This window comes from Myotis yumanensis, unplaced genomic scaffold, assembly GCF_028538775.1.
Source record: "Myotis yumanensis isolate MYYU_CA2020_CCGP unplaced genomic scaffold, mMyoYum1.0.hap1 SCAF_2, whole genome shotgun sequence".
NCBI lineage: Eukaryota > Metazoa > Chordata > Mammalia > Chiroptera > Vespertilionidae > Myotis > Myotis yumanensis.
This window is the reverse complement of record NW_027223753.1, coordinates 210686882-210710363: the sequence shown is the minus strand read 5'-3', so window position 1 is coordinate 210710363 and position 23482 is coordinate 210686882.

The window sequence follows — 23482 nt, the reverse complement described above, 5'->3', positions numbered from 1 at the left end:
AAAAATGGCCAATCTGTGTGTTTGGTGTTTACTGTGTGCGGGGCTCTGATCAAAGCCCTCAGCAGTGCTGACTCACCAGAGCCTCATCCCCACCCAACGAGGAAACTGACACATCAGCTGGAGTCTAAGTAACTTGCCCAAGGTCAGAGCTGGGATGAGGCCCAGATGAAGGGCTGAGGAGACCAGCTTAGCCAAAGCAAGGGCCGATGAAAGGTGGACGGGCCGACCTAGACAGCAGCAGGGAGAGGAGAGGAGGGGCAGACTAGTGCCAGCGTAAGAGATGAGCCTGGGATCTGACAGTCAGCCACCCACTGGGGCCCCATAGGAGGACGCAGAGTTGAAGAATCCCGTGGTGCTGACTGCACACTCCATACAGGTACCCCATCCTCATCACTGCTCCCGGCTCGCCGGGGCTGCACACAGCGCAAAGGCAGTGCAATCGCGTTCTTTCCAAACACCGCGGTCATTGCCCTTGGCCAGGGTGGGCTCCTCTTTCTCTTTCGCCAAAATCCCTCCCAGTTGTCCCTTCCTCTTCTCTCCGGGTCACCCTGTTCCTCGTACAAAGCCTCCCTTGGCCTTGGGCCCCTGCAGAGGAAGCACCCAAATGGCATGCCTGCCATACCTGGGCCTTCCGCTTACTCCCAAGTTAGCCCAGGAGCCCCAAGCTGCCAAGGACACTGGCTGGGGTTCCTCTGAGGTGGCCTGAGGGGGACCTGGGGCTCCTGTCACTGACCAGCTCCTCCAGCAGCCACGGCCAGGTCCATTAGTAATGGGTGGGCCATGCCAGCTGTCAGTCCCCACTCTGAGCTTTCTCTGTAGAAGAATGACACTTGCAGCAGCGAAGGGCTGAGGGCTCATCTCCACGACCTGCCACCCACCTGTCAGCCCGCAGGCGCCAGGTCTCAGAACCCAAAGCAAATTAGAAATCACCCATATTTCAGCCTCTCTGGACAGCATGGAGCAGCTTTGGCTTCAGCAGCGGATATGGGGTCCCTGTCAGCCCCTCACTGCCACACGGACCAGCTTCTAACTTCCTCATGTCTAAATTGGGCCGCAAGCCAGGCCGGCGTTGCTCGGTGGTTGAGCATCGACCTATGAACCAGGAGGTCACGGTTCAATTCCCGGTCGGGGCATATATCTGTGTTGTGGGCTCCATCTCCAGTGGGGAGGAGAGGAAGGGTGTGCAGGAGGCAGCCGATCAATGGTTCTCTCTCATTATTGATGCTTCTTTCTCTCTCTCTCCCTCTCCCTTCCTCTCTCTGAAATCAATAAAAATATTAAATTGGGCCATGGGAGCTCCGGCTCAGGGTCCGGAGGAACATGGACTGTGACAGCGCACCCACAGGACCCAGTGGATGCCGGACCTGTACGCACATGCTCAGTAAGCAAGCTCTTTAAACGTGGGGTTTCTTTCCTTCCTTCCAAGTGGCCAGTTTGCAAAGGTCTCTTGCATCCGCCATTATTTAACCAGAAATGCCCTTGAGGGTAAGGCAGTGTGGCCTGGCACGCGGAGCCCACCCAGCCCTCTCTACGCTGCTGCTCGCCGGCTGGGCGGCTGACTTTTCATTCCCATTCCTGCAGGTTTAGAATTCCTTATCTGAAAAAAAAAATTAAAAATCATAATTCCCATTTCCTTGTCTTGCCAGGCGGCTGAGGGGAAAGTCCGAGGTCACGGTAGGCTGTGGCTTGGCAGGTGCAGGAGTCTGTTTCCTGCTCCTCCTTTTCCAGGAACTGCCCTCTTCTCTGTGCGGGCGCGGAAGGTGTGCGGGCCTGGGTTCCCGGCCACAGGGCTCCCCGCTTGTCCCCCTGTCCCTCACAGAGTCCACTGCCGCTTCTTCGCCTGCTGGAGGGCAGTGTCTCCCACCTCCTCCCACCTCCTTGGCTACCTGGACTCCGGTCTGTTAGCCTCTTAGCGGGCTGCTGGCAGTCCTCGAGCTGCGGGCATGCCGCTCAACTCGCGTTTCTTGTTGAGGGAGACACTTGCTCCATGACATCATTTCACTTTCCTGTCAACAAAGCCACGCAGACCTGCTCCTCCACCCACCTCCGCTCGCCCCTTCCCTCCACCCTGCAGCCCAGCCGCTGGCTCTGTGCTGGGAACACGTGGGACAAAAATCAGGTCAGCACATTTGCGAGGTGGAGCCGGCCCCTGAGTGGCCCAGAGGTAAGGCCCTGGGGATTCATGGAGCTCAGTAAACAAGCTCTTTAAAGCTTTGGGGTTTGACATCTAAAGCCCTCTGTCCCCCGGGGCAGGGGCCGGGGCAGGAGCAGGAGGAGGAGCACCCACAGTGCAGGCAGCCGAGCAGAGCCATCTCCACAGCAGAAAGTCAGTCCCCGCCCCCCCAGCCCTGTCCCGCCTTGGGCCTCAGCTCGAGAAGAACCCCCCATCCTTGGGTCCTCCAGCATCTTCAAGGCCCCCATTCTCTGCACAGCAGGAGCCCCCATGGTTACCTGCCTGGGGTCAGGGCCTGGCAACGCTCCATGGTAACAGTGAGCTGAGTGAGTGCCTCAGTGCCTTTGCCTATGAAACGGGGAGGACTCCTTCCCTGGGCGTTACCATCAGGGCCACAGGGCAGAGTGGTCTTGATGGGGAAACGGCTTCTGCAGAGGGTGGCTCTGTTCCCAGAACACACTGCACCAAGCAGGACCTGCCATTTCCCCGCCTGTGGCCACCTGCTGGGGATGCTCAGAAAGGTGTGGGGACCAGTCGGGCAGGTCCCCAGGAAGCTGACTCTTTGCCTTGGATCACCAGCTGGTCCACAGCCTGCTGGCACCACACCCCGTGTGTCAGCCTCCGGGAGGCTCACTGGCCTGTTCTGCTGTGTCTCCGACCATCTTACCCACATGTTACATTGGGCACAGGCGGTGTGCAGAGCAGATGCCCCCGAGAACCTGCCCTGTGGGCCTCCTGCCCCCTTGGCAGCGACTGCACACGGCGCTCACCTGTCCCGGCACCGTCTCAGTGAATTTCCTGTATCAACGCATGTGGCTCTCACCCAGTGAGGTCTGAATTTGCTCAGCAAAAATGTACTGAGTGCCTGCTCTCTGCGAAGTTCGGTTCCAAGCACACAGGAAACAGCAGCAAACAAAGCATATAAAATCCCTGCCCCTGTGGAATGTGCTAGAAGCAGCCCGTGTGGCCGTGATGAGCAGAAGCTCAGGGCGGTTAGACCACGGGCCATGGGGAGGGGGTATCATGCCACTTAATAAATGGGGAGACCGAGGCACAGATGTGCCAAGGTTTCCAGGCTCATTGCACCCAAGTATTCTGACCGCAGGGCCCACCATCCGCACAAGTGAAGAGGCCTCGCAAGCATCTTCCCACGAAGGACGAGGCTCTGCAGCCACTCCTGCCTCTGCCATCCTTGTCCTTTCACAGCCCTTGAAAAATACAAAAATTGTGTCTGGCTCTCGGGGGCACAAACCAGGTGCAGGGGTGACTTTTGCTGGCTCTGAGCCACTAGCTTTGGCACTTTCTGAGTTAAGTCAGATCGTCTCAAAACCCCGCAGATGTGAGATGGACGGTGCCACTTCCATTTCACAGGCAAGAAAACCAAGGCTCTGAAAAGCGAGGTAACTCGGTGGTCGTCACAAGCAGCAAGGATTCCAGGCCGGTCTGTCTGGGTTGACAAGATCGGGCGCTTTTTCCATTCTGCCCGATGGGGCTGACTTTTGACACTGTATTCTCAAACTCCTGATTTAAAATACAACATCCATCATTCCTCAAAACACGGGGTGGCCATATCCAGAGCCGTCACCTCTGCGGACATGCTCAGAACAATAGAGAGCAGAGCCTGGAACAGATATTCGCACACCCACATCCATAGCAGCGTTGTTCACAACAGCCCAGAGGTGGAAGCCACCCGAGTGCCACCAGCAGGTGCGCGGGTAAACAAAGGCGGCATCTACACACAATGGGTATTATTCAGCCATAAAGAGGAAGGACATTCTGACACAGGCTACAACACGAAGGAACCTTGAGGACATTATGCTGAGTGAAATAAAACAAATTCTGTGTGATTCCACTTACACAGGTTCCTGAAATAGCCCTGCAGAACATGAGTCATCGCAGGCGTGCCTGTCAGCTCAGGAACTGACCCAGAACACACAGCGCAGAGCTCACAGGGACACCACGGGAGGCTAGTGCTCATTGGAAAACTAAACTTACTGAATCATTATAGTTATTATTTATTGAGCTCTTATTATGTGTCTGTACTGCACCTACTCTACTGGTGATATTTCCTCCCCACAGCCTCCCGGTGAGGAGGACACCACCACCCCACTTCCCAGATCAGAAGGCTGAGGTCTCAAAAGGTCATGTGACCCACCAGCACCAGTCAGTTGGTTGGAAGGCCCACTCCCGGGCCCCTCCTCAGTCTCTAACACAATGGTTTGACCTCTGCCCTTTGAAGGTGCCATAGGTTTTGGAAGTACAGTGGGGCCTTGACTTAGGAGTGTCCCGAACTAATGAGTTTTTTGAGATACCAGCTGTCTCTCCGCCGATTTTTTGCATTGAGTTGATAGAGTAATTTGAGTTAACGAGCTCCTTAACGAACTCGGTCTCGGAACGAACTAAACTCGTAAGTCAAGGCCCCACTGTACACAAAAGCTGTTCAGAGCCAAGGCAAGTGGGTGAGCCAGCTTCATGATATTGTTGTGAGTTAAAAAGCACAACTAGAAAAAGTGAGATGTGCCCTGGCCAGCATTTCTCAGTGGTTAGAGCATCGGCCCGCACACCAGAGGGTTGTGGTTTTGATTCCAGTCAAGGGCACATGCCTGGGTTGCAGGTTCAGTCCCCAGCCCAGTCGGGGTGCATGTGGGAGGCAACCAATCCATGTGTCTCTCTCTCATCAATGTTTCACTCTCTCCCCCCTGTCCCCGACACCTTCCACTCTAAAACTCAATGGAAAAAATATCCTCAGGTGAGGGTTCACACACACACACACACACACACACACACACACACACACCCGTGAGCCGTTTTAGCAAGGGACCAGGGCTGTCAGCGTAGTTCCTACACTGGCTCTGGAAGCAAAGCTCAATCAGAGAGACTCTGAGATGCTTGTGAGAGTGGCAGCGCCTTCTGACCCAGTGGGAGTCCCTACCCCAAACCATGGCTCCGGGAGCATTGTGTTGACTTAGATCAGGTTCTCTGTGGTCTGTCCCATCCCTGGCTGAGCACTGCAGGGGACACAGAGCTGCCTGCCCCCAGGAGAAGGCCACCGGCAGGAGGCGGGGCCACACTGAGCGGGGAGAGTGTGCCAGGTGGGGTGCAGGAGTGTAGCAAAGCCAGGGATGAGGGTTTCTGACATGGCAACCGTCTCACAGCCACAGCTGTGAGAAGAACCACACGTGAGGAAAAGTGCTCCGGGACCGTGGAGAAAGCAGGATAGGGTGGATGGTGCTGATGGGAAAGCAGAGAGGAGATTGGTGGCGAGAGGAGAGACAATGCCAGGAGCACAGCTTCCAGGCCGGCTCTCTGAAGGAAGGGGTCTTTCAGGGTGTGGACCGCTTGGCGGCCGGCGGGGGGACCAGCCAGGAGGGTATTAAATTGTTTCCCTCCAAATACCTGCCCACCTCCTGACCTCCGGCACCTGGGTGCGACCTTGGGTCTTCACAGATGTCAAGTTGGGATTGAGTGTGGGCCCTGAATCCAATGTGACTGGTGCCCGTCAGTGAGAAGGGAGATTTGACACAGACACGCACAGAGGTGGGACAACATGAGGAGATGTTCAGGGAGAAGGCCGGGTGGAGACGGGGACAGAGGTGCCGGAGATGGCCATGAGCCAAGGAGTGCCGGCAGTCCAGACACTGGGGGTGAGCCTGAAGGTTCCCCCAGATCCTTCAGAAGGAGCACGGTCCTGCCCACGCCTCAGTGTTTATTTCTGGCCTCCAGACTGTGATCGAATAAAGTTTCTGTTGTTGAAGCCTCCCGGGTGGTAGAATTTGTTGTGACAGCCACAGTGCGCCAAGGCAGAGGGTAACAACAATTTCTGAAAGTGACAGTCCCTCCTCTCAGGGACTTCCAATTTCTGGGAGTTGGACACAAAAGCGGCTGTGTCCTGTGGTTGAGCCCAGGGATGAGTCTGCCTAGAGCAGGCCACCCTTCCCTCCACACTCCCCGCCCCGCCCCCCCTCGCCCCCCCAGCAGCGGGGCCCTGGAGGCAGGAGAACCCCATCCACACCCGAAGGAGGCATGTTGCGGTGTGTGAGCAGGACAGTGAGTGATGGGCGGGACCCACCTTATGGCGGGAGAAAGCTTCCAAGCTCCTTTGCTGCTTAAACGCCAGCATTTGGTTCCACTGGGAAAGAAAACGAGACTGAAGACGACGGCAGGAAGAGATCGGGGCCAGAGGCACAGTCTCCATCTCCCCCGCTGCCTGTCGCCAGTCCGGCCTGTTGGAACCCCTCACTTGTTAATTGGCGGCTGGCTGTGCAGCAATAAACCCACCTGTACCAACTCATAAACCTGCCAAAGGCAGGAGATGATTCCGCCTTAGTCACGTCCGCCTGTGCTCAGACTTGAGCCTGCTCAGTGACCAGGGCACGGGGCCGCTGGACACAGCAGCGGGGAGCTCTCGGCCCCTGGGGTTCCTGCCCAGGGGCGCACACTGGGCTTGCCTTTCTAAAACCAACTCCGCAGCAACGCCCGCATGTGCTTGTGCTGAATCTCTCCTGAGAGGAGGGACTGTCGCTTTCAGACTATTATTTCTTCCTTTTTAAATCTAATTTGATAATATTGTTTAAAAAGTCAAATAGTGCTGCAGGGCTTGTGATAAAGAGGCTATCACTGCACCCCTTCCTACCTCTAATTCCCTCTCCCTGCAGCCACCTGCTTTCAAGCCTCTTATTTGTTGTTTAATCATTACCTCCTCATTTAAACTAAAATTATTATCCTATTGTTTCTGGGTATTTTTTTAGGTCATGTACCACCGCCCGCCCCCCCCCCCCCCCCACCCTGCCCCCCGCCTCTTTCACTCTACCCACCATTTTCACAATTTACTCACATCAAATCTTTGGCCAAATCAATGTTTAATGTTGACATCATTATGACTCCTTAAATGTTCTTGCAACTAAGCCACTTAGGGCACCAAGATTATCTTTCCTTTCTTGTGCAACTTTTTGTTTTTTTCTGGAGTTAACAATTGCCTCACTTTTTCATTCACATAAATTTTTTATATATCGCTGAGCAATTGTTCCCCAAATTATCTGACAAAGCTGGAAAATTCATCAAAAGTCAAACACATCAAGTCATCATTCATTTTCCGTTTTGTTCTGTTGTTTATTTTTCCCGCGGAGAGATCCGTTCCGGAGCCCTGGGTTCTCCTGGTGGTGTCTGGCTGGCAGGCTCCGGGAAGTGGTTATCGGCCTTGGTACTTCAGTTTCTTTGTGGAGGGCCACCTCCTCTACCACTTTCATGTACTGACTCAGGTCTTCTCCAGCCCAGGACACGGGGAAGGAGGGCAGGCCACCTGTGGGACCACACCCACTGGGAAAGGGCAGCTCCCTCAAGGGAAGGGGCACTGAGCTCTCTGGGGACAGTGCCGGCCCTACGCTCAGAGCCGATGCCAGGCAAGTTACCACGGTCAGCAGCATAAAGGGAACACTAGTTGGTCACTTACTTGTGGGCTAAGTAGCATGTGTCTATTTCACAAGGCCGCCCTGAAGGAGCTGTGACGTCATCTCCATGCGTAGAGCGGTGGCAAAGCCAGGCTTCCAACATACTGGTACTGCCTTCAGCCCCTCCGCTGGCCAAGTTCAGAGCCAAGGTCCCTGTCAGGGCCCAGGACCAGATAGGACAGGACCACTTGCCCAGTGGGATCAGCCTGTATTCGCGTCCCACTTCAACACCCTTCCAAGCACAGTTAGGGGGTGACTCAGCCCCCACGAGAAATGCTCACACGCGTTCCAGCTGCCAAGGAAGGTGTCAGCCAACGTGTGGGTGCTCTCTCCTTGCTGGAGGCCTCCAGGGGAGACCCTGCACCTCCCCCACGCCACATGGAGACAGCCCTGAGGGCTCGGGCTGGCCAGTGCAGCTGCTAAAAATAGTTCCAGCCCGCAGCCAGAATCAATACCATCATCCTTTCCACACCAGGTATCAGCACCGTGGACAATGGAATCATTCACTGCTGTGGGCAGAGGGAAGCTCTCAACGCTGGATGTGGCTGCTGGAATTCCCACCACGGCTTCCAAACACTTGCCCATGGCAGGAGGGCTGACCCGTGATGACAGCTCAGGCCCAGGAGAGGAGCTAACCCAATGTGTGTTTTAAAACGCATAGCTCTGAAATTCACGTGTTTGTTGTTTCAAATCAACAACAAACAAATCAACAACAAATAGGTAAAGTAAGTCTGTGAACATGGTCTACAAAGGGCTTCTTTATTTGTAAAACAAATTCTCAGCAGGCAAACCTTTTGAGTCCTGAGAATATACTCAGTTTCTCAAAATTTGGATGGACGAGCCACTGGCTCATAAACTAGACAGATAAGCTAGACAGATACTATCCCTATTCGAGGTAGTATTTGAAAGCCATTCTCCACGCCTGGTGCATTAACTCCCCCGTGTTCGTTTCCCAGGGCTGCTTTAATAAGTGCCCCAAACTGGGAGCTTAGCCCACAGAAATTTACCCTCGTATCTAGAGACCAGAACTCCCAAACCAGGTGCCAGCAGCGCCAGACGCTCCCTGAGAGCTTTGGGGCGTCCTGCCTTGCCTCTTCATGCACCCTCGGCTTGCAGATGGGACTGCAGTCACATGACTGCCATCGTCCCTGTGCTTTCCCATCAGCCCCCTCTGTGTACGTCTGTCTCCGTCCACATTTCCCCTTTTTATAAGAATGCAAATCGTATTGGGTGAGGACCACCCTATAGACTTCATTTTCATTTTGTCACCTCTGTAAAGACTCTGTCTCCAAATGAGATCACATTCTGAGGTTCGGGGATCAGAATCCTAACGGATCTTTTAGGGGGCACATAACTCAACCCATAGCACTGCCCAGTTCCCAGTGGGGGAGCAGAGGGGAGCAAAGGGGGAGAGAGCAGTAGGAAGGCGAAGGAGCCCAGCCTGCTCCGGGCCCGCCCGGTTCATTTCTGTGGTGAATCAATAAAACATGCCGGGCAGACAGATCACAGGGCATTAACGTGCAGAGCGAGGGCCCAACATCACGGCCGTGCCTAACGGCAGCGGCCAGAGTGTTAAGTGCAGGAGACACCTTCCTGAGATTTGTTTGTGAGGCAACTGGGAGCTAACCTCAGTCCAGCCACCTCTCTGTCTGGGCCAAGTTCTAGGTGGGTCACTGACCCTGGACTAGCAGTGTTGGCTGATGGACGGACTCCCCAGCACGTGGAGAGCCGGCACCCCTGAGGTCAGTGCCCTTCCCAGGGGAGTGGGAAGTGTTCACTCCACATTAAGGGCGAGGAGTGGCCTCTACCCCCCACCCCGGGGCCTGTGCCCAGGATGGACCACTGTGCGTGAATGATAATAGACTGTGCACAAACCCACCAAAACCGTCCCCAAAAGGGGGTCCTGAGTGCACACTCCTGGAATGGCCGAGAGCTTCACAGTTCAACATACTCCGCATTCATGTACAACTTCTAAATGCTGCAGCTCAGAGAAGGTGTAAGGCCCACGGCACGTGGACTTGGCTGGCAGGTTTGTACTGTGTCTGTCCTTGAAGCCGCCCTTGCCGCTCATCACAGGGGCTGAGCCCTGCACCCTGCGTCTCCCAGGCAGCCCGTTGGCTGGCTGTGGCCAGGCTGGGACGAGGGAGGTGCTGGCCAGCTGGAGGGCAGAAGGGAGAAGCTCTCTGCCTGGGGTGGCATCTACCTACAGCATTGCAGTCACTGCCCCATGGCCTCGAGCTCCACCCCCACCAAACAGGCCTCCTGCTCTACTGTTTTGGAATGTGTGGGTGAAGGGTATCTTGGCCCTCTGTCCTGGCCAAAACCCTTCCCTTCAACCAGGGGGTGGGTGTGCAGGAGTAGCCGTGAGACTCAGCCCGGCCGATAAGAAGTAAGGGGACGTCGCCGAGGGCTTCTGGACGCGGTAGCACCCTGTGACGAGGAGCTGTGATAAGGGAAGCCCCTTGGCCGCCTGCCCCTTCTTCCTGCGTTGGATTGTCCTGGGAGGATGTGCTGCCGGGAGCCCCGGCAGCTATGTTGCCACCGCAGGGAAAGCCATGAAAACCTCGCCACTCAATGCCCTGCCTCCAGACTTTATGAGGAAATGTAAAATATTGTTTCAGCCCTGGCCGACGTGGCTCAGTTGGTTGGAGCTTTGTCCCGTACACCAATAGTGGTGGGTTCAAGTCCCAGTCTGGGCACATACCCAAGTTGCATGTTCAGTCTCCTTTTGGGATGCATGCCGGAGGCAACTGATCAATGTTTCTCTCTCACATCGATGTGTTTCTCTCTCAAATTAGTTATATATATGATATTTTTTCAACCTCTGAAAGACAGAAATTCTGTTATTTGTGGCCAAAAGCATCCTAAGCACAGCACTCTATGGCCAGAGCCATTCTGCTGATGGCAAAAGGCCAGGAGGCCAGGCGGTGTGTTCTCGCTCTCTGCACTTCGTCATTCTGCGTAGAATTTGGCTTTGAGACCAGACCTGACACCTGCAGACCAAGCTGCTATAAATGAAAACTTTGCCCCTTGAAATGTCCTCCTCTCCCCATTCCCAGGGGCCATAACCTTCTGTTTGTGAGATGATTCCTGGTTTCCACAGAGACCAGGACACCTGCAGTGGAGGCGGAGCTTTCTGTGGGGTCCAAGGTCGGGTCCTGGAGGTGGGGAGGGGGGGAGGCAGATTCGCAGGGCCTTCTCTTTGATGGCCTAATTATGCTCATTCACACACAGCGGTCCAGTCAGGAACTTTTTACCTAGTGGCGGGGAGACAGGTCTGCCGGGGGCTACCCTCCTTATCTTCCCAGGTTTTTCCATTGGCTCCTGGGTGTGCCTCAGCAGGGGAGCCTGCAGGCCACCAGGCTGGGAGGCCCCAGGGGAGAGGTGATGCACACTCAGCACTCCCAGGGGCACCAGGTGGCACCCAAGGGGAAGCCTGCACCCAGCTCCCTCACCCCATGAGACTGGTCCTGGGCAGTGGGGCCAGAGGTGCACAAAACAAGGTCCATTTCTGGAACTCTCAGACCTGCCCACTCCATGCAACGCAGCAGGCAGGTGGGCAGGAGCGGCTATGAGGCACCCACAGGATACACTGTGCACCCCTTCTCGGAAGCAGAGCTCTCCTCACCTGTCCTGGAAGGACCATGGAGCCTGAACTCCGCTTCATCCAGCCACTTGTTCTTCGGCAGCGCCTTCCTTCCTCCCTCCTCCCCAAGTCATCGAGGGAGCAGGAGGAGCGCAGCGGGGGAGGAGGGAGGAAGGAAACGAGGCAAAAATCCCTCTCCCTCTCCCTCTCCCTCTCCCTCTCCCTCTCCCTCCCTCTCTCTTCCTTGAGTGCATTCGAACCTCAGGCCCTTCAATCCTCAGGCCAACGCTCTATCCACTGAGCCAAACCAATCTGCACTCTTCTCTCTTTTTTTTTTAGGGCCTAAAGTAGAGGGTTTCAATCACCTTCTTTTTCCTGGGAGATTCAACTGAGACCACTTGTTGAGGTGAGAGGGCTGAGGCACTCACATTTGCCTCTTGTTGGTCACCGAGAGAGAAAGAATTCTACAGGCCCCTGTAGTTCAATTGTGAAATCCCTACATGAGAAGAGAGAAAAGGAGAATAGGTCATTTTTTCCATGTCTCTAATCTTCAGAAATATTCCCCCGAGAAAATTGGGGAGAAGAGACAGGGAATAAGGTTATGTATGCCTAGCTCCCGAGAAGCCTTCTCAAACTCTGAAAGAATAACAGGATAACTCCCTGTGGACTAAAAGGCATCTCTGGTCGGCCTCAGTCTTGAAGAATGTCTTGGCTTAGTAGTCCTTTTCCAGAGAGCAGGCACCTTCCATGTGCCATTTCTCTGCTCACAGGTGGTGGGCAGAACAGGGGCCCCCAGGGAGGATGACACCCAACACTGGGAACCTGTGTGTCTTACTTTATATGGTTCCTTTAAGGATCTTGAGCTGGTGAGATTATCCTATACGATCCCCGTGGGGCTGATGTCATCACAGGGTCCTTACTAGAGGGAGGGAGGGAGTCAGGGAAGGAGAGAGGGGACCACATGGAAGCAGAGGTCGAAATGATGCCATTGCTGGCTTTGAAGATGGAGGGAAGGGGCTGATAGCCAAGGAATGTACGAGGCCTCTAAAGCTGGGAAGTGCAAGGAAAGAATTCATCTTTAGACTCTGGGGGCACCAGCCGCGCTGGCACCCTAAATTCACCCCAGCGGGGCCATTTCAGACTTCTGAGCAGCCCTGTAAGGTGATGAATGCCTCTGCTCATGTGCAGGAAGAAGCCAAGGCCCTGCTCCCAGCGCTGCCCCTGCTCTTCAGCAAACACAGATGCGATGCCCACCTCCTCCTGATCACCGGGAGTGGCGGCATTGGCTCGGTTTTGAGGAACAAGGTCAGGGCACATGGCCCCCGGCTCCAGCAGGCCCGGGAGCTACCCCTGGGCTGACGGTGGAGGGAGAGGCAGCTGTGAAGGCAGAAGGAGGCCACCTGCAAGGTGGAGGCCTCCAGGCCCAGGAAGGCTGCGCTCGGGTCAGCCCGGGTGACGGTTTCCTGTGGCAGGTCCCAACAGGCCGCTGCTGGCTTTGATGAATGAAGGAAAAATGTGCCCGGATGAGTAGAAGCGGTTCTGGTGACTGGGCAGCCTCAGCGCTGTGTGGCTGCGTTAACTCCGTCCCTCCCAACGTTTCCTCTCCGGATCAGAAGCCCGGCCAGCACCCACGGGACCCCAACCCTGCGTCACGGGGGCAGCTGGTCCTCTGCGTCCCCTGGGCGTACCTGAATGCCAAGTGGGGTCCATGACACTCACCCCAACAGCAGGAGGAGTTCAGTGGGAGCCTGGGTGGGGTGATTTAGTGACCCTGTGAGTCCACAGTACCCACAGCTCTTGGTCGGGAAAGGGCAAGGGGGTGGTTAACTGTGTGTCAGCTCTGCTGGGCTTGGCGTCCAGGCATTTGTCAGACGTTATTCTGAAGTTGTGATGCGGGTGCTTTGGGTGAGATTCACACTTAAAACATCGGACTTCTGGTAAAGCAGCTCCTGCCCCGCTGCCCTTGGTCAAGTCACGATGCCTGAAAATTGAAGGAGTCCAAAGTTTTATGAACTATAAAAGGCATCAGTGGTATATACCCAACAAGATGTGCACGCAGGGACTGGAATAAGTACCTGCACACCATGCTCATAGCAGCACCATTCACAACAGCCCAAAGTGAAAGCAACCCAGTGCCCATCACTGCATGAATGGACAAACACCTGTGGTCCAGCCAGCCCGGGGAACAGTACTCAGCCATGAAAAGGCAGGCAGCACTGGTGCCTCCTACAGCGTGGGCGGACTTCTAAGTCGCTATGCGCAGGGAAAGAGGACACACAGAAGGTCACCCACTGTATGACTTCATTTACATGAAATGTCAGGACAGGCCCATCCATGAGGCAGACTGGTTGGGGGGGCGGTGAGGGGTGGGCAGTGGAAATGCTGAGGAACTAGAGAGAGGTGGTCAACAGCTTTGCAAATGTGATAAATGCTCTGGTTGTGCTCTTACAATGGCTTATTTTCTATTGTGTGCATCTCACCTCAATACGTTGTGTGTGTTTTTTAATTGATTCCCCAACAGAAGCAACTCCTCTGGCTGCCAGGACCTGAAGTAACACAGGCAAACAGCTGCTTGTTTACTCTTGCAGTCCCACCCACAAAGTAGTGTGTCTCTGTGTGGGGGGGGTGAGGGGGGGGTAATGGCTCACCCTGGGAAACCAGCCCACTTTTCACACTGAGTTTTTCTTGTGTTTTGATTTGCCAGTTGTTTCATAAAAAGTATTTTTATTGGTTTTTAGAGAGAGTAAGGGAGAGGGAGAGAAACATCTATGTGAAAGTAATACGTCAATCGGCTACCTCCTGCACACCCTCTCCAGGGGGGTTGAGCTCACGACCTGGGCATGTGCCCTGACCAGGAACTGAACAAGCAACATCTTGGTGTACGGGATGACACCCAACCAACTGAGCCACACCAGCCAGAGCTTGCCAGTTACTCTTGTGGATGTAGTAAAGTCATGGAACGCAGCTATGTGGTATGAAGGAGTCAGACTAAAGCATTCATTCATTCATTCGTTCATTCATTCATTTCCTCCGTGGGTTTATTGCACAGGGCCATGTTCCCGACGAGCAGTGTTGGTCATTTCCTGTCCCCTTGTTTATAAAGGACAGTGCCCCCAGGTCCACCGCCTTCTCTGTCCCTCTATGAAGGATGGTGGGTGACGGAGGGAGCCGGCCTCGAGGAGAGTGAAAGGGAGAAGGCCTAGAGGTCCCAGCCTGGAAAGTCAGGGTGCACATGGCCCCTGGGTGACAGTCAGTCCTGGGAGGAGGGTGCAAACAGGCCAGACCTGAGGCTCAGATGTCTCTATGATGATAAAGGTCCCACGGAAGGAAATGGAAGGTGTGGTCCATTCACCTTAGCAGGTTGGGCACCACCCACCAGGCCAGACCTCAGGCAGCATTGCGGATCGCCTCCCACTGCCCAACACGGCCACCGGGAAGAGCTGGGTTTGCCTGGTTACATGGGGGCAGCTGAAGGAAACCTGGTCAGGGCCTCAGAGAGAGACCAGGCTTCAGGCCTCCTGTGGTCAGAGGCGGAGGCCTTTGCTTCCTTGGGAGACTAAGCCGGAGTCTGGGTGGAGGGCAGCGAGCAGGAGGAACAAGCTCATTAGGGAGGCCCCACCCAGTTACTCAGCGCCAAGCAAACATGGATTATTCCCACTCGGGGCTAAAGGAACGAGAAGGAACGTTCCCTGGTTATGCTGCCTTCCCAAGAAGCCACCATGGGCCTCTGCTATTCATCTGCGTGGAAAGAGAAATCGGTGTGGAGTAATTCCTAAGCCAACCCTTCAGTTCTAAATCAATGGAGCAGGTCTTCGGGGTCAGGGAAGTTGTGCATCAAGCCATAAAGTTCTCCGCACCCAGCCCAGTCGGCTGCCGTAGAATGTTGAACTGAGGCTGAAACTCAGGGCAGCTGCCCTAAAAGGCCACGGCAGAGCCCTGTGATTCCTGTAACTTGGGATCCATCAGAGAGAAGGGTCTCCCGCCATCACACCCACCCTTCCATCCCATCAGCAGCCAAACAAGCGTAGGCAGCATTTTCAGTCTCTCTTACATTGATGTGCTTGCTTTTTAATCACATCAACGAGAATACACCGTGTAAAACGACAAAAAGTCAAGAAACCAGACCTGGTTGCCCACCTCCTCATCCAGCTCTCCCCCCGCAGGGCAGCCACACTCAGAGCTTGCAGCCCTTGCCCCTCGGGTTCACCCAGCACGTGCCTGCACTGCGGTCTGCCTGCTTCAGGTATTCATTTCCGGCAGTGGAAGGTGGAGACGCAGCTCTTTCACAATGACCCCGCCCACACCCACAGCCACCAGCAGAGTTATGCCATCGTTGACAATGAAATAAAAATTCACTGTTTATAATATACATCACTCTGACTAGGTCAGCATGATCAGGCCCACCCCTTGCCTGTGTGCACTAAAGTGAAAACTTTCCTACTACACAGCTAGAAACGTCACATAACATGTGAGAATTCTTTTAAATGACTAGCTAAACACACCGGGAAGAGTGGGGATGAAATCTCCAGGGGCCAACGGAGAAGAGAGAAAGGAAGACCAGCCTGGGGAATACCGTGCTTCAGACCGTGAGACTGCCCTGGTCTCTACCAGCGGAGCTTGGGTTGAACATCCCGGGTGCAGGACAGAAGGCTGGGGCTATGTGGGGCTGAAGGGTCCCCAGAGGGAATATAGCCGCCTACCAGCAAAAAAAGAGAAGACCCAAAAGGGTGTCTATCTCAGCCTGGGCCATGGCTGGAAAAATAAAAAAATAAAATAAAATAAAATCCTTGAGAAATTTGTAGTGATTGACCCGTCGTCTTCAGGTTTGGGATTATAATGTGTACAAACTACTTAGTCTGTAGTCCAGCACCACACAACCCAGAAACCAGCATGAAAATGACGACAGGCTGACAATGCCGGGAATCTTCCAAACCCAAACTCTCACAGTAAAGGCATATCCTCAGCCCGGACATGAAAGATTCCCACAGGTAGAACCCTGCTGAAAATGAGCTTCGCAATCCAAAACTATAAAACACAAGGGAACAGTCCCCCAGCAGACCCAATGAACAGAGAAATGAAGCCCCTGAGAACCTCAGGTAACCAGGACTATCAGGTTATGGCTTAAACGGGCATGTTCAAAATGATTATAGATGTAAAACAAGGAATTGAACACAGACACTGCTGGGGGCAAACAGGCCGATTCCGAAGCAATGAAGTGAAGATTTTAGAGAGGAAAACAATAGCGAGTGAAGTAACAATCTGGACCGTACGATAAGGACAGGCAGAGGCAGCCTGGTGTCCCACCGTCAGCTCCACTCAGCAACTAGAAGACATAGCTCCTGTGTCAGGTCAGTTATGCAGAAAGTAGCTCGGGGAGGTAAACAGATGGGAATCTACAGGAAGCTGAGAACTGAAAGAGAAGATGAAAAGGAGTTCTAGATGAAAAATCACTTTCTCCGAGTGATGGCGTCATTCTCTGGCCTTCCAGCTTCTCCTGGGCTGTGCTGAGTGTGCAGCCTCAGACTGAGTCCCCTGCCACCCCCTGGAAGCTTTAATGTCACCTCTCCATACCCGCTCTGACGTTCCAGGGCCACCTCTCCGTCCGGGGTCTGACGTTCCAGGGCCACCTCTCCGTCCCGGGTCTGACGTTCCAGGGCACTTTCCTCCGGTCATCGCACACAACCGAGACTTGTGTCCTTTCGTTTGAGGATGTCTTCTTCCTCTGCTCCTGGAACTCCCAGCGTTGGGATGCTGGGCTCCTGGAATGGTTCTGACCTTCTTCCCATCTTTTAAAAGTTTTATTTCTCTCATATTAAATTTTTTTTTCAATTTCTATTCTCTAAATGTTCACACACACACACACACTCACTCCGGTTCTGGTTCCCATTTATTTAAAATCTTCTTTTATTTCTCTGAGATCATTGTACATTTTTAAAAGTTTTCTCCTGACCTGACCCATACTTTGTTCGCTTTCTCTGATGTTTTTAACTCTGCTCGTTGGGTTGGCTGGGGACAGTGTCTTAGTCTTTCATGGGAGGGGCCTTCTCTGTGTCTAGTGGGCTCACTGTTCCTATTCCAACCTCGAGTTAGTGGCAGACGTTTGGAAATCCCGTGTGTGTGGGTGAGGCTCATCAATGGGTGAGTGTTACTGCAGGAGGATGGGGGCGGGACCTTTAAGTGTCAGGGCCGCAGATGTCTTCCTGCTTGGAGGTGCTGGGTGCTGAGAGAAGGGAGAGAGGCTGCAGGGTGGGGGTGGCTCAGTTCTCACCTTCACGTACATAGATCAACCTCATTCATCCTACTGAACTCCTTCCCAACCCCAGGCCTGCAGTCACCAAGACCAGGCCTGGCTGATTCAAACGTGACCGGCTTTGATGGAGTGGGGGCAGAGCAGGGGCCCCAGCCAGGGAGAGGCAGCGGGGCAGAGGCCTGGTCTCCCTGCTCCTGGCGGAGACGCTCAGCGGTGCCATTTCTCTCCCATCTCCTCTTCTCCCTTCTGAGTCTGGTGCCTTCACCCCCGAAGAGTCACATCATTATTGTCAGATTCAACCATCATGCATTGCTCTATCAAACGGCCATCAATGTGCCAAGTGCTTGTTCTCAGTGTTTGAGCTTCTCTCGTTGGGGACCAGGAACAAACAGTTCACCGACCACGTGGCCGGCACACATCTCTCCACGTAAGTGTCAACCAGGCCGCGGCTGGCCCATGGGTGACAACTTCCAGGAACTGCCCGTCAGGCTGAGAACCACCTCAGCACGTGGGCCCGGGGACCGCCTCACAACACACCTCTGCCCCGCCACTGGATGAAGGGGAACCCCAGACGCCCGCCTCTGCCGTTCCTGTGAAGGGTGCTTGTAAGTCCCTCCTTGGGACACGTCCTCGGTGCCCGCCCTCGCTCCTCCCTTCCCAGATCCTTCCTTCAGGATGAAGGGCCTTGTTCCTCTATTGACCCTTCCTGTCCACCCTGGAAAGACCAGCTCAGACCACGCCTCCTGGTTGGGCACCTCGTGTTGGGCACGTCACGGGGTCTTCCGGCGTCATCCAACATCATTTGCCTCTCCCTTCCCCCCAAAGGCCAAGATGGGGTCTCACATTGCTCTGTGCCCTTCCCCGTGCCCCCGGGCAGCCCTCCCATGGGAGTCTTGCGTCCTCTGTGGGCTGTGTTCCTGGGAGGCGCAGAGAGGCAGAGGCCGGAGAAGCCTCCTCCCGGGCAGCGGGCGGGCCTCCCTTCATTCCCAGGCGCTCACTGCACAGCTCATTCCCCTCAGCCTCCCAGGAGACAGCGAGACAGGCGGTCCCGCGGCCACAAGGGAGGAGGCAGCTGCCGCCCCCAGTCAGCTTTCTCCAGCCAGGCCACCTCCCCACCGGCCTCCTCACAGTCCCGCCAGGTGCCACCTCACCCGGGGCTCGTTTTTCCGGTGGCACCGCTGGGTCCAGGCAGTGACTCAAGCAGGGAAGACACGGCAGGGAGACCGAATTCTTTGTAGTTGCCACAGAGGGTCAGAGGCTTGTTGAAACCTCCAGGCTCTGTTCCAAGCGACAGCATCCAACCCAGATCTTGTTATAGAAAAGGTCCCCCAGCACCCCGGGCCCACACTCCTGGGGAGTCTTCCTGAAGAGCTCCACGCCCTGTGTCCTCAGCCTTGACCACACACAGTCCCGCGTGGGGACCAGAGGCAGAGGCCTCCAGGCCTGCAGGCTGCTTACCTCCCACTGCAGTTTTCCTCACCGAACCCAGCGTCTGAACACATTCTTTAACCGTGGCGCTTGCTTCTTGCAGTGCGAACATCTGTACTAAAGATTCTAGCACTTTTCATCAGCCAGGGAGACAACGTCCTCTTTGCTGGCCTCTTTCTTCATCCCAGGTACCTGGGCAGCTCCAGAACGTTCCCCTGCCGGAGTCAACTGAGTGGCCACCCAGCGAGGGGGCTGTTCAGCAAGCGTTTCCCATTATCAGTGGCTTCATCCCCTTCGATTAAGTGGGTTCTTTCTTAGGTCCCTTGTGGCTTAGGAACACACAGGTGCCCCCACTCTCCTTGGTAGGGACCCTGGCTCTGTGCAGGACCCTGGATCTGTGGGGAACCCTGGTCTGTGGGGGACTCTGACTCTGTGGGGACCCTGACTCTGTGCAGGACCCTGGATCTGTGGGGACCCTGACTCTGTGGGGGACCCTGAGTCTGTGGGGGACCCTGGGTCTGTGGGGGACCCTGGCTCTGTGGGGGACCCTGAGTCTGTGGGGGACCCTGGCTCTGTGGGGGACCCTGGCTCTGTGGGGACCCTGGCTCTGTGGGGGACCCTGAGTCTGTGGGGTACCCTGGCTCTGTGGGGGACCCTGGGTCTGTGGGGATCCTGGGTCTGTGGGGACCTTGGGTCTGTGGGGGACCCTGGCTCTGTGAGGACCCTGAGTCTGTGGGGGACCCTGAGTCTGTGGGGTACCCTGGCTCTGTGGGGGACCCTGGCTCTGTGGGGACCCTGGCTCTGTGGGGGACCCTGGCTCTGTGGGGACCCTGGCTCTGTGGGGGACCCTGGCTCTGTGGGGGACCCTGGGTCTGTGGGGAACCCTGGGTCTGTGGGGACCCTGGGTCTGTGAGGGCCATGGGTTTGTGGGGGACCCTGGCTCTGTGAGGACCCTGGGTCTGTGGGGGACCCTGTCTCTATGGAGGACCCTGGGTCTGTGGAGGACCCTGGGTCTGTGGGGGACCCTGGCTCTGTGGGGACCCTGGCTCTGTGGATGACCCTGGATCTGTGGAGGACCCTGGATCTGTGGAGGACCCTGGTCTGTGGGGGACCCTGTCTCTATGGAGGACCCTGGGTCTGTGGGGGACCCTGGATTTGTGGGGACCCTGGATCTGTGGGGGACCCTGGCTCTGTGCCTCCTCTTTCAGGGGCCACTCAGTGACTGGACATGACTCTCTTCCTTGCTCCAGAGTTGGTCTGGGGCTTCCCTGAGCCTGGAGCAGGTTCTCCCAGTGCCTTTAGTTGGGCCCCAGACTCTCTCGCTCTGACCCACCCACTGTGTCTCCAAAGCCACAGGGCAACGTCTCCACGCTAGGCTGACAGGTGGTGCTTCCAGAACACCCCCGCCCTCTCCCAGGTCCAAGAGGGGCCCTCGGTCTGTTTTCCTGAGAAGATGCGGACACACGGTCCTCACACACCTCCAGGTTGTTTCCGTTGTCCCAGCTCCCCTGTGGGCGCTCCACCGAGGGGCCCGTGTGAGAACAGCTGTGGCTCTCACCTCCCAACCCTTCTCCCCCTTTCCAGGAAGAGCATCCCGATGTTCCTTTAGGAAACGACCACCCTCCACATTCAGGGGTGAACCCACTGGCCTCCCCAGCCTGGCCGACCAGAACATTCTCTTCCCACAAAGGGTTTGGGAATAGGCACAGCCAGGCAGACAGGCAACCACACTGCATCAGTTCAGAGATGCCGGGAGTTATGAAATGCATTGTTACCTAAAGCACCTTCAAGAGCGAAAAAATGATGCTCATTTTGATGGAAAGAAGCCGTCATGGCTTCTCAGAGCTATAAAAACACGGGAAGAAAAGAGTCTAAGAATTTATGAATTATGTTTAATTTGGGGTTTCGGAAGGGGGGAAGCTCTCTTTCTGCTGGGATCCTCCAGCTGAGGCTATGTAAGCTTGGAGCTGTCAAGGCCATTTCGCTAGGGGTCTGTCCATTAGTGAAACCAACACCGAGGACAGGTGACGTGTGAGCGCCTAGATCCAGCCGTTCCTGACACTGCATTTTTCTTTGCCACGGGGCCTTTATTTAAAAAGAAAATAAGCAGTGACTAGGATCACTGCGTGGGGTAGGCTGCTCATCTAGCGTCCCTCCTCAGTCCCCCTGGGCCACTGTCCCCCTGGCCACACGCTGGTGCGCAGATACCGCAGAAGGCCTGGAGCTCTGGCACCTGAGAATGTGGGCACAGGGCCTTGGGTGATGGAGTGCTGCACCCCTGAATTCACATGGTAGCTAATCAGTTAGGGAGGAGGGACAGGGAAGAGAGAGAAGAGAGGGGAGTGGAGGGAGGGCAGGAAGAGGGATGGAGGGAGGGCAGGAGGGGGTGGAGGGAGGGCAGGAAGGGGGATGGAGGGAGGGCAGAAGCGAGGTGGAGGGAGGACAGGAGGGGGTGTAGAGAGGGCAGAAAGGGGTGGAAGGAGGAGAGGAAGGGGGTAGAGGGAAGGCAGGAGGGGGTGGAGGGAGGGCAGGAAGGGGAATGGAGGGAGGGCAGGAGGGGGTAGAGGGAGGGCAGGAGGGGGTGAAGGGAGGGCAGGAAGGGGGATGGAGAGAGGGCAGGAGGGGGTGAAGGGAGGGCAGGAAGGGGGATGGAGGGAGGGCAGAAGCGAGGTGGAGGGAGGACAGGAAGGGGTGTAGAGAGGGCAGAATGGGGTGGAAGGAGGAGAGGAAGGGGGTAGAGGGAGGGCAGGAGGGGAGTGGAGGGAGGGCAGGAGGGGATGGAGGGAGGGCAGGAAGGGAGAAAGAGTGAGCAGAGAGGAAACTGTCCAGGACGAGGGGGTCCAAGGCCTCCAGAACCAGCCGCCATAATGGAAACTCAGGGCCAAGGATTCTCTCCTCTGATGGCAACTCCCGAAATGCCTGCTCCCTTCCTGCTGCAGTGCCAGTGGGCGGCCTCGGTGACACCGCCCACCACACCCACATCTCTGAAGTAGCTAATGCTTGGCACCGCGAAATGCCTGCGGCAAACCCAGAGAACCGGGATCGGGTTCAGCGACCTGGAAGAAGATGGCAACTCTTGGCTCATGGGCGCTGGGAGAGGAGCGGCCACGTGGTGAACCAGCTGTTTGCCGAGGAAGCCCGAGTACACAGGTCACGTGCTGCCCAGTGTCCCGGCGAGAGCCCGGGAGGCTGGCTGGCGCTGCCCTCTGCGCCACGGGGGCCTTCGGAAGCACGGGCCCCCAATCCCTACGCTTGGCAGGACCCGGAGCCGTGAGGCCCTGGCGTTGGGTGTGCACCTTGTGCCCGGGGCCTCACTGCTCACAGGCCCTCCCAGCAGGCAGACCCAGGAAGCGTGTGTAACCCGCGAGGATGGACACGTCCACCTTTTATTAAGGAACACGGTTTCACACCGATGCCTCCAATTACTGTCTAACTCCCTAGGGTGGTTCTAGCCGATCCATATTGTGTCTACTTCCTCGGCCACAAGGTTGGTCCCCATCATCCTCAACATGTGTGCACCATGGCCCATCCCCCGTGTGCAAGGAATCCCTCGGCCGGTGTCCCTCACACGGGCTGCGCCAGCCTGGTGCCCAGCAGTGCGCCAGCTAAGTTCCCCGGCCTGTGAAATAAGACAGGTTTGCTTTTCTTTCTTTTTAAATAAAAGCCTTTCGTGCCAGGAATCAAGACCGATGACCATGTTCTCACTAAAGCGCTGCCATTTGGCTGAAGGGCCCCGTCTTCCACTGGGCACCTCCCTCGTTTCCCTTTCTGCCTGGAGACAGCAATAGGTTAACCACGTCCCGTTTTTCTTCACTTCCCAGGAAATCTGTGTTTCCTCTTTTCCCGCGGGCCCCTACTCCAATGCTTTTTCGTTCAAGAGCAGCTTCTGGTTTAAGGACTGCATGAGCTTTTCTCTTAGACTTTCCACTTTAGGTCAAAACTGTCTCTTTTTTTCCTGGGAGGAAATAAAAGTGAGTCTCACACTTGATGTGCTGTGCTGCTCGGGGGCCATGGGCCCCTCAGCACCCGCTCCGCACGTCCCTCCTGGGCCCAGCCCAGGGCAACACGGGAGAGGCATGACACTTCCCTTCTGTGAAGCACTGTAAAACCAGGTACACAAAATAAATAAAGGGGAGAAGGGAGAGCTGTATTTTTATACATTATCATGTCTGTGGTATTTCTGTCCAAAGTACATAACCTCAATCAAATCCTGGGCAGAATTAAGACACATCTCAAGGCCATTCTGCAAAATAACTGCCAGTACTTCCTACAACAAAAGGCAAGGTATGAAAGAGAAGACTGAGGGACAGGGGGCTGGTCAGCTGTTACTGCTGGTGGTGGTTTTTTCCTGTAAAGGACATTTTGAGACAGTAAAAAATTTAAAATGGATTTGTGGATTAGATGGTAGTATGATCTCTATGTTAATTTCTTGATTTTGATGGGTACACAATGGCTAGATAGTGGAAAGTCCTTGTTTTTAGGAAACACACACAAGTGTTTGGGGTCATGGGCACAGTGTCTACAAGGCAAGAGGGGTGGACGGGTAGGTGGGTGGGGGGGTGGATGGATGGAGAGATGGAGCAAATGAGCTGAAATGT